The sequence below is a fragment of the Sprattus sprattus genome, assembly GCF_963457725.1.
Source record: "Sprattus sprattus genome assembly, chromosome: 21".
Taxonomy (NCBI): Eukaryota; Metazoa; Chordata; class Actinopteri; order Clupeiformes; family Clupeidae; genus Sprattus; species Sprattus sprattus.
In genome coordinates this window covers 12,919,524-12,931,402 of record NC_137919.1, presented here as the reverse complement: position 1 = coordinate 12,931,402, position 11,879 = coordinate 12,919,524, and positions in this window count along the sequence as shown.

Here is an 11,879-nt window from a genome sequence, read left to right as displayed (position 1 = left end):
ACAAAACATTGCGATTTTACATGACTTGTGTCTGACCCAAAGTTAACTTCAGTGGTGTGTCCACAGGGTACGGTTACGTTAACACTAAAGATGTTGCAATTCCGATCATTTTGTGCCACTGGAACGGCTTCACTTAAAGCAACTTTGTAGTATTTCTGCGTCGCATCTTCCTGGCAGCTCTTTTTCCGAAGGAGACGGTCTGTTCCTCCCTAGTTTGTTGCCATCCTCCGCGAACACGGACACTGATATTCCTTTAGCTCTTTGGCATTTGTAAACACATGGTCTGTTGTCACTCTTTGCTGAACTCTAATGATCTCTTGTAAAAACTTTGGATCGCATCTTGCACCGCAAGCTGCCGTGGTTAATAAATGTCGTGTTGTAAAGTGGACTCGTAACGTCTCTTACTCCCGAGAAGTGATACTTGCTTCGTTGTTTTGAAACGAACCTCTATGCTCTAACTGCTTGGTAACACCCCACGTCATGCCGCATAGCAAATTAATCTCATTTATACGAATCGATGCCCGGGGCTGGTATGTGGAAGTACATGTTATTCCAACTCATGTATGAGACTAGTGAGAGTTATCTGTGTCATTTGGTGTTCAGTAGAACGTACCCTGAAATTGCTTCGCTGGAGGGGACGGCAGATAAGTCAATGCAGATATTACAGAAGTTATGTAAAGAACACGTTATTCGTAGCATATGCCTAAAACAGGGCAACAGCCGATGAGGGAGGGTGAAGATGAAATGCACGTTGTGCTCGCAGAGATAACAAAACTAGTCTGAATGTACGCAGGGCTGCGCTGAGTCTCACGGGTAGGGTAACGGGGGAAAAGTGACAGCTATTCAGCATGCCGGTGATCTAGGCTGTGTCTTACGGACAGACATTCTGTTCTCTCCAGAGCACACATGTCTTGTAACGTAAAGTGTTCGTTATCAAAGACGTGCTTCCTGTTTGGTTTCAAATCAAGGCTGGGAGAGGCTGCGTTTGCCTTTTAATCTTTATCTTAACTTATCTGCATGTGTTGTAAATGTGGGGGAAAACATTGTGTTTTTAGCTGCTCTATGTAGTGCGTCAACTCCCTGCTTTCAAAACAGTCAGTGAGAAAGTGAGTGAGTGAGGGAGTGTGTATGTGTGTGTGGAAGAGTGCATGTGAGTGAGGGAGTGTGAGTGTGTTTGTTTGTGAGTGAATGTGTGTGTGTGTGTGAGGGTGTTTGTGTGTGTAGGCTTGTGTGTGTGTTGTGTGTGTGTGTGTGTGTGTGTGTGAGTGAATGTTTGTGTCTGTGTGAGTGTGTTTGGGTGTGTAGGCTTGCGTGTGTGTGTGTGTGTAGCGAAACAGTGAGTGTGTTTGTGTGTAGGCTTGTGTATGAGTGTGTTTGTGTTTGTAAGCTTGTGTGTGTGTAGGGAAACAGTGAGTGAGCGAGTGTGTTTGTGTGTGTGTAGGCTGGTGTGTGTGTGTGTGTGTGTGTGTGTGTGTAGGCTGGATTAAAAGTGTTTTCTGTGGCGAGATAAAAAAAAAAGCAAGGCCAAAACTCCTGCTCTCATGTATTTTGGTTTAATTAATTAGCTTCTGTGTGAAATAACACCATGTGTGTGTGTGTGTGTGTGTGTGTGTGTGTGTGTGTGTGTGTGTGTGTGTGTGTGTGTGTGTGTGTGTGTGTGTGTGTGTGTGTGTGTGTGTGTGTGTGTGTGTGTTTAATCTATGTGTCTACTACCCGGGATAAAAACACAGCGCTCAGATATGCCCTGCTGCTTGCCCATCAGAAGCCCTCTGAACACACATGACTGGCACATGACTTTATACTCTGAAGAGGTCAGGGTTATGTCTCATCTCAGGGTAATGTCTTAGGGGTTTGTCTCAGCGTTATGTCTGTCTCAGGGGTGTGTGTGTGTGTGTGTGTGTGTGTGTGTGTGTGTGTGTGTGTGTGTGTGTGTGTGTGTGTGTGTTTGTTTGTTCCTTGGCACACTGGTGTGGTTCTGAGCTGAAGTGTGTTTGAGCTGAGGTATGTTAAATCTGGAACAGATGAGTGTGTGGAATCTGATGGGCAGAGACCTAGAACTGGCTTTAGAACCGGCTGGAGAACTGGTTAGTGTCCACACACCCACACACACCCACTGGCCCTGATAGGCCACACAAACGACATGCCTGCAGGAGAGGATGCTTAAAGGAGGCATGGAAACAGCAAGGGAGGTGTGTGTGTGTGTGTGTGTGTGTGTGTGTGTGTGTGTGTGTGTGTGTGTGTGTGTGTGTGTGTGTGTGTGTGTGTGTGTGTGTGTGTGTGTGTGTGTGTGTGTGTGTGTGAGGGGGAGAGAGAGAGAGAGAGGGGGGGAGGGAGAGAGAGCCCCAATTGTGTACCTGTAGGTGTGTGTTTGAGGGGGAAAGGGAGAAAGAGAGAAAGAGAGAGCTCTAATTGTGTACCTGTAATTGTGTGTGTGCAGGTAGTATTTTAGTGTCTGTCTTTACAAAAGGATATAAATCACACACACACACACACATACACACACACACACACACACACACACACACAGATATTGCTATTTGCTGTTGTTATGTGTACTTTAGGGAATGGATGATGCAGTGAGCCGTCTGTGGCTGACTAAGCTGGAAGATGCTGTTGTTTGTTCTTTTCCTCTAACAATGAGATGCATTATTTCATTTTCAGCAAAGATTTCCATTTTTATATGGCAGCTACTTCGTCTTTTCCTCTACCATTTAAATGCATTATTTCATTTTCAAGTGTCAGTTCATTTTAATATGGCATATGGTGTCTTAGTTAGTGTTTATTTCCTCTTACAAGATGATATATTATTTCAGTATTCATAGAGATCACACACACATTGACTCACACACACACTGACTCACACACTCACTTGCTCACACTTGACTCACACTTCACACACAGACACACACAGACACACACACACACATATATATATATCATTTCATTCTCAGGTATTCTTTTTCCCTCTGAGGTGATGAAGGAAACCAAACTAATGGAATTATGAATTCCACTGTTGGCACTCATTTACCAGATGATAACCAGTGTGTGTGTGTATGTGTGTGTGTGTGTGTGTGTGTTTTTGTGTGTGCCTGCACTTTTATGAATTAGTCAGCGCAAGTGAACGGGGGTGTCTGATTGACTTTTTCTGTAATGGGTTTCGCTCCAGCGAGTGTGTGTGTGTGTGTGTATTTGAGTGTGTGTGTGTGTGTGTTTGTGTGTGTGTGTGTGTGTGTGTGTGTGTGTGTGTGTGTGTGTGTGTGTGTGTGTGTGTGTGTGTGTTTAAGAGTGTGACACCACTGAATGTGTGTGTCAGCAGAAAGAACTTCACCTCCACTAGGGAGAAGAGACGCTGAAAGAGAGGGGCAGTCCTGCACCACTGGCTTTATAGTACACACACACACACACACACACACACACACACACACACACACACACACACACACACATACACACTAGTGTACAGTATGGAATGCAGTGTAGAGCTGAGAGGACAAGACCTCTCCTGAAATCACCCAACAATCTCCACTCTGCTGCTACTGTCAGCTCCACCTTCTGAAGGGCTTTGACTGGGTTAGTTATAGTGTAAGTGTTAGTGTAGGTGTTAGTGTAGGTGTTAGTGTTGGTGTAAGTGTTAGTGTTGGTGTTGGTGTTGGTGTAAGTGTTGGTGTAAGTGTTGTTGTAGGTGTTAGTGTAGGTGTTAGTGTTGGTGTAAGTGTTAGTGTTGGTGTTGGTGTAAGTGTTGGTACAAGTGATGGTGCAAGTGTTGGTGTTGGTGTTGATTTTCCTTTGTCTTTGGAACTAAATACTAAAGTAAACCAGACGTCTAGGTCTATGAAACTAAAGATTTAAGACTAAAGTAATCCAAACGTCTAGGTTTATGGAACTAAAGACTACAGTAAACCAGACATCTAGGTCTGCTTTTATGCACCAGGAGCAGCTGCTGACAGCAGCTCAAAGATCTGTCTTAGCAAGTATGGACAGGTACAGCAGGGCTCTACTCACACACACACACACACACACACACACACACACACATTCATATAAGTATGGACAGGTACAGCAGGCGCAGAGTAGCAGCGCTCTGCTAACAACACACACACACACACATGACTTGCAGTTGTTCAGCAACACGTTTGTTGCAGTGAATCCAGGGCCTCGCCCCCTTTTAAAGTCCTCACAATGAGAACCTAACGGAGATAGAGACTGCAGCATTCTGCCCACTAGCTTTAGGTTCAAGGAGATTATTTCCATAAAGTATGAAGCAGATCCAGGATGGACCGTCAGACAACATTCTAAAAGCTGTTGATATGACACAACCACACACACTGCTTCACATTCCAGCATGGTTGTCCTTAGATGTGTCCTGTAATACTTGTTATACTAACTGTAATATAGGCCTGGCTCTGCGAGTCTACAGACATACACACACACACACACACTCTCTCACATTCACAGTTACACTCACACTCACGCACGCTGCACTGGTAGCTTGGTGGAGTTGCTAGCTCGCTCTCTCTCTCACACACACACACACACACACACACACACACACACACACACACACACACACACACACACACACACACACACACACACATTCTCTCTCACACACACACATACATTTTCTCATTCACACACACACACACACACACACACACAGCTGCAGAAGGACTGGTGTGTGTATGGGAAATCAGCTGAATAGCGGAGACTCACTTTTATTTCATTTCAACTGAGAACCGGATCAAATCTCTGTCAGCTTTTGTTCTGGGTTTCCTCTCTGTGGAGCAGTAACAAGGGTGTGTGTATGTGGTGTAATGTTGTGTGAGTGGGAATGTTTGTGTCTGTGGTGTATTGCGGTTTGTGTGTGATTGTGTGTGAATGTTTGTGTCTGTGGTGTAGCGCGGTGTGTGTGTGTGTGTGTGTGTGTGTGTGTGTGTGTGTGTGTGTGTGTGGTGTGTGAATGTTTCTGTCTGTGGTGTGACTCAGCATAGTGATGGTGATGGTTTGTTTGGGAAACGATGCAATGAGGTGTGTGTGTGTGTGGTATTGTGGTAGTGTAGTATGGTGTGTTGGTGTGTGTGTGTGTGTGTTGTGGTGCAGTGTGGTGTGGTGTGTGTGTGTGTTATGGTGACTCAATATAGTTCTAGTTTCTATGTGTGTGTTACCACATGATGAAACTGAGGAATATTAGAGGTGTGTGTGAGTTTGTGTCTCTTTCTATGAATAGTATAACTGCGTGTATGAGTGTGGGGGTGGTTAACTAAGGAGTGGTTTACCTATAAACCTGTTGAGGAAGCTGCCAGTGTGTTATTGTGTGTATCAGCCATCCTCACATATACACACACACACACACACACACACACACACATACACAGCCCTCCCCAGACACAGACAGACACTTCTGGGAATTTCTTGTCTGAGCTTACTGAGTTTCAGGAGAGTGTTGCCTTTATTCGGCCTCGTGCCTTTATTCAGCCTGTGCGTGCGTGCGTGCGTGCGTGTGTGCGTGCGTGTGTGTGTGTGTGTGTGTTTCTGTGTGTTTGTAGCAGTGACCTCACTCGCTTTGTCCCTGCAGTCAAGTCTGAAGATGATTTAAAATGTAAATGTTCTTATGTGAACACACGGCATGTTAATGTGACACGCAACAGCCCAACTCCATAGGAAACGTAGAATCCATGTTCTAACACACAGCACACTCTCTTTGGACACTCCATGTTCTAACACACAGCCTTCTCTTTGGACACTCCATGTTCTAACACACAGCCTTCTCTTTGGACACTCCATGTTCTAACACACAGCCTTCTCTTTGGACACTCCATGTTCTAACACACAGCACACTCTCTTTGGACACTCCATGTTCTAACACACAGCCTTCTCTTTGGACACTCCATGTTCTAACACACAGCACACTCTCTTTGGACACTCCATGTTCTAACACACAGCCTTCTCTTTGGACACTCCATGTTCTAACACACAGCACACTCTCTTTGGACACTCCATGTTCTAACACACAGCCTTCTCTTTGGACACTCCATGTTCTAACACACATCTCTCTCTTTGGAAACTCCATGTTCTAACACACAGCACACTCTCTTTGGACACTCCTTGTTCTAACACATCACATTCTCTTTGGACACTCCATGTTCTAACACACATCAAACTCTCTTTGGACACTCCATGTTCTTACACATAGCTCACTTTCTTTGGACACTAGGGGAAAGAGTGCTCCTAAAGGAATTACTTGGATCCCTGGAGAAATATTAAGGCTATACTGTAACAAACACACACACACACACACACACACATGAGGGCCGTACTGTAACACATAACAACACACTCCCTGTAGGATCTAGTGAGGTCATTGTTGACTGATCTCTGTCCCTCAGACGTGCCAGTTGGAGGAAGTCCTCATTTTGTCATTTCCTCTTTGGGATTTGGGTGCTAATGACACAGTGATGGGGTTCCAGGGTACCATGAGCTGAAGAGAGAGAGAGAGTGTGTGTGTGTGTGTGTGTGTGTGTGTGTGTGTGTGTGTGTGTGTGTGTGTGTGTGTGTGTGTGTGTGTGTGTGTGTGTGTGTGTGTGTGTGTGTGTGTGTGTGTGTGTGTGTGTGTGTGTGTGTGTGTGTGTGTGTGTGTGTGTGTGTGTGTGTGTGTGTGTGTGTGTGTGTGTGTGTGTGTGTGTGTGTGTTTTTCTCCATTGAGAGTTATGGTATTGTATTGACTGGCGTTAGGGTAAGTGTGTGTGATGAGCTTTGTCACATTGCAAAACACACATTTATTTGTAGTCATTTAGCAGACGCTTTTGTCCAAAGCGACGTGCAAGGGAGAGAACAGTCAAGCTACGAGCAATAGAGACCTAGTGTAACAATAAATACTACTTTACATAAGAAATAGAAAAGAAAAAGAAGTGTAGGAATGTAGGTGCAAGTTTATAAGCACTAGTCGAAGTGCCAGTTAGGAAGGGAGGTGCTCTTTGAAGAGTTGGGACTTCAAAAGCTTCTTAAAGGTAGAGAGGGATGCCCCTGCCTCTGGTAGTGCTAGGCAGTTCGTTCCACCAACGTTGAACTACAAATGAGGATAGTCTAGATTGCCGTACTTGCACAGACGGCAGTGCCAAACGACTTTCACTAGACGAGCGCAGCATCCTGGGTCTAACATTTGCCCTCACAAGAGCATTTAGGTAGGTGGGAGCAGAACTAGCAATCAATCTGTAGGCAAGCATAAATGACTTGAACTTAATGCGAGCAGCTACAGGCAGCCAGTGGAGCTCAATGAGTAGAGGGGTGACGTGTGCCCTCTTTGGTTGGTTGAAGACCAGACACGCCGGCGCGTTCTGAAACATCTGTAGTGGTTTCACCACGCAAGCCAGCAGGCCCGTTAGGAGGGCGTTGCAGTAGTCAAGGCGGGAACTCACCAAGGTTTGCACCAGCAGCTGGGCACACACACACACACACACACACACACACACACACACACACCTCATCCCCTATTGCTGAACTGGAGGAAGGGGACATAACTTCTACTCAGAGAATGAGCATATTCCCTCCCTTCTCTGCGAAATCTACACACACACACACAAACATTCCCTTTCTCCGTGCAGATGCTACTCACATACACATACACACAACTGCACATACACACACATTGCCTCTCTCCGTGCAATATGGCAGCACACACACACATTGCCTCTCTCCGTGCAATATGGCAGCACACACACATTGCCTCTCTCCGTGCAATATGGCAGCACACACACATTCCCTCTCTCCGTGCAGTAAGGCAGCATCATACGTTCCCACACACACTCAGCTGCAGGCTAGAATGAGAGGGAGCAGAGGCTGGAGCTTAGACACACACACCACACACATACACACATACACACACACATACACACACACACACACACACACACACACACACACACACACACAAAGAGACACACACACATAGTCACACACACAGTCACACACACAGTCACACACACACACACACACACACACACAGTCACACACACAGTCACACACATGTTACTCAGAGTAAGCAGGACTGAGAGTGGAACGGGAAATGATCGTTAAACCCTTGAACTCAAAGCAGCGGCAGACATACAGTGGCCGCCAGGCTCCCTGTCAGACAAGACCGTCCTCTCAACAGCCTGCTGGGCAGTGTTTGTGTGTGATTAAAAATGGAGATGTAATTTCCCTGTGCCATGTAATTTCCTGTGACTGAGCGGAGTGATGGGGGTGATGTCTGCCCCCCCCCCCCCCTCCTCCCTCTCTCTCTCCCTCCCTCCCGCTCTCTTTCTCTCTCTCTCTCTCTCCACCCTCTCTCTCTCTCTCCACCCTCTCTTTCTCTCTCTCCCTCCCTCTCTCCCCCTCTCTCTCTGAGGCAGCTTGTTAGCATAGACACTTAGGGGCCATTAATTAATACATCAGGCTGCTATGTTGTCCATTCATCACACACTCTGGACGCTGGTGTGGACGAGCCTCTCCACTCAAGTGCTCACTTATGCCGCCGGCGGAAACGTCTAGAAACCACCACAGCAATAAATCAGCGCTCCGCTCCGCTCCGATCCGATCCGCCCGGATGTCTGGGGCTCCCCCTCCGCCAGGAATACTCTTGCAGCCGAGCACTTTAGCTGCATACTTCTGCTGCATACTTAAATATATATACTTTAGCTGCATTCATTTATGGATCAAACAAACACACAGAAACTTGCTCAATCCAATCAATGAGATGATGTAGGTACTCACTCTCACCCTCACACACACACACACACGCACACTCTCACACGTTTACGTACATGCTTATAGAGGTACTACACTAGGGCAGCCACAGACCAGGTACTACTGTAGAGGCAGCTGGATCTGGAACTCGAAACTAATGACTAACTTCTTCTAGTCTAGGTGGGTGCAGCAGTAGCTTGTTTTCACTGACTCATGCTTGTGGATGCTGAATGCAGGCTTATGACATGTCAGATGACGAGGTGATTCACAGGGTTAACAGCAAGGTCATTGTGACACCATCAGGTAGCCAACATGCGACCAGCCAATGGGCTCTCAGGAGTCCGTGCTTGTTTGTCCAACCCTGATTGGGACTTACAATAAGTGGTTTAACCTAATCCTGAAGGCTGTTATTCTGTGACGATTAGCTGTGTACATCAGGGATGCTGTGAAATCCTCTAGGTTGAGTTTATTGTGCACAGCTGCAGTAAGTAGGAGTGGAGGTGATGCATGTGCGTGGTCTACTTCTGTGTTCCGCTCCTGTGTTCTGCTCCTGTGTTCCGCTCTACTGTGTCCTGCTCCTCTGTTCTGCTCCTGTGTTCCGCTCTTGTGTTCCGCTCCTGTGTGTTGCTCTACTGTTCTGCTCCTGTGTTCCGCTCCTGTGTTCCGCTCTACTGTGTCCTGCTCCTCTGTTCCGCTCCTGTGTTCCGCTCTTGTGTTCCGCTCTTGTGTTCCGCTCCTGTGTTCTGCTCCTGTGTTCCGCTCCTGTGTTCCGCTCCTGTGTTCCGCTCTTGTTTTCCGCTCCTCTGTTCTGCTCCTGTGTTCCCCTCTACTGTGTTCCCCTCTACTGTGTTCCGCTCCTCTGTTCCGCTCCTGTTTTCCGCTCCTGTGTTCCGCTCTACTGTGTTCCGCTCCTGTGTTCCGCTCCTGTGTTCCGCTCCTGTGTTCCGCTCTACTGTGTTCCGCTCTACTGTGTTCCGCTCCTGTGTTCCGCTCTACTGTGTTCCGCTCTACTGTGTTCCGCTCTACTGTGTTCCGCTCTACTGTGTTCCGCTCTACTGTGTTCCGCTCCTGTGTTCCGCTCCTGTGTGTCGCTCTACTGTGTTCCGCTCTACTGTGTTCCGCTCTACTGTGTTCCCCTCTACTGTGTTCCGCTCTACTGTGTTCCGCTCTACTGTGTTCCGCTCCTGTGTTCCGCTCCTGTGTTCCGCTCCTGTGTTCCGCTTTACTGTGTTCCGCTCTACTGTGTTCCGCTCTACTGTGTTCCGCTCTACTGTGTTCCGCTCCTGTGTTCCGCTCTACTGTGTTCCGCTCCTGTGTTCCGCTCCTGTGTGTCGCTCTACTGTGTTCCGCTCTACTGTGTTCCGCTCTACTGTGTTCCCCTCTACTGTGTTCCGCTCTACTGTGTGTCGCTCTACTGTGTTCCGCTCCTGTGTTCCGCTCTACTGTGTTCCGCTTTACTGTGTTCCGCTCTACTGTGTTCCGCTCCTGTGTTCCGCTCTACTGTGTTCCGCTCTACTGTGTTCCGCTCTACTGTGTTCCGCTCTACTGTGTTCCGCTCTACTGTGTTCCGCTCCTGTGTGTCGCTCTACTGTGTGTTGCTCTACTGTGTTCCGCTCTACTTTGTTTCTGCTCCTGTGTTCCGCTCTTGTGTTCCGCTCCTGTGTTCTGCATGTTTGTTCTGTTCCCATGTTGTGTGAGAGAGAGAGAGAGAGAGAGAGAGAACATGTACGTCATGTCTCTGCCTCTGCCAGGAGCAATCACTGTGTGTGTGCGTGTGCGTGTGCGTGTGCGTGTGCGTGTAAGGCAGAGAAAGGGACAGCTATACTTCATCCCAGTCTAGTCATGGCCACTCATCTTACCATGACACACACCTGACTAGATTCTGGAGGAGACAGACACACAAAAGGCACACCACACACACTTTCGAAGGAGACAGAGATTCGAAGGGCATTCACACACACAAACAAACACACACACACACACACACACACACACACACACACACACACACACATTTACACACAAACCGACTCATGCACATACTAACACACACACGCAAACACTCACACATTCACACTCTCACACACGCACACATGCACAAACACACACACACAACCTCTCTGCTCACACACACACACACACACACACAGCAGTGGATATACACCTTTGCATGGTGGTCATCATTTCTCCCTTGTGTGGTGATGTCAGCAGGAAGGTGTTAGTGAGCGGAGAGGGTATTGTGTGTGTGTGTGTGTGTGTGTGTGTGTGTGTGTGTGTGTGTGTGTGTTAATGAACAGAAAGGGGGTGTGTGTGTGTGTGTTAGTGAGCGGAGAGAAGTGTGTGTGTGTTCGTGAGCTGAGAGGGTGTGCTTTGGTGGACGGAGAGGGTAAGGTGTGTTTGTGTGTGTGTGTGTGTGTGTGTGTGTGTGTGTGTGTGTGTGTTAGTGAGCGGAGAGGATGTGTGAATGTTTGTGTTAGTGAGTGGAGTGGATGTGTGTGTGTGTGTGTGTGTTGGTGAACGGAGGGTATCGTGTGTGTGTGTGTGTGAGAGTGTGGGTTAGTGATATACAATGAAGTGAGTGAGTACCGCTGCTTAAGCCCAGTACTTGTCCCACACAATCCTCTTGTGTCCTGCTGAACCAGTGTGGTGTGTTCTTGTCCTTCACTGAGCCTAGAGACTCACTGTAGAATGGCACTGCCTGCGTGTATGCGTGTGTGTCCTGCTTAACCAGTGTGGTGTGTGTGTGTGTGTGTGTGTCCTGCTGAACCTGTGTGTGTGTGTGTGTGTGTGTGTGTGTGTCCTGCTGAACCTGTGTGTGTGTGTGTGTGTGTGTGTGTGTGTGTGTGTGTGTGTGTGTGTGTGTGTGTGTGTGTGTGTGTGTGTGTGTGTGTCCTGCTTAACCAGTGTGGTGTGTTCTTCGCCCCAGTGAACCTAGAGACGGACTGGAGGAAGTGCAGAGTAGAAACAAAGCCAACGCCCAGCATGATCTGCTCTGATATGGAAGCTAAGCAGCCTGTCTTTGTGTGTGTGTGTGTGTGTGTGTGTGTGTGTGTGTGTGTGTGTGTGTGTGTGTTTGGGTGGGTTTCTGAGTAGTCTCTGTGTCTTAAGTGGTGCAGGTTAATTTGGCTCAGGTTTGGAGCCCTAGGTTATGGATGGCC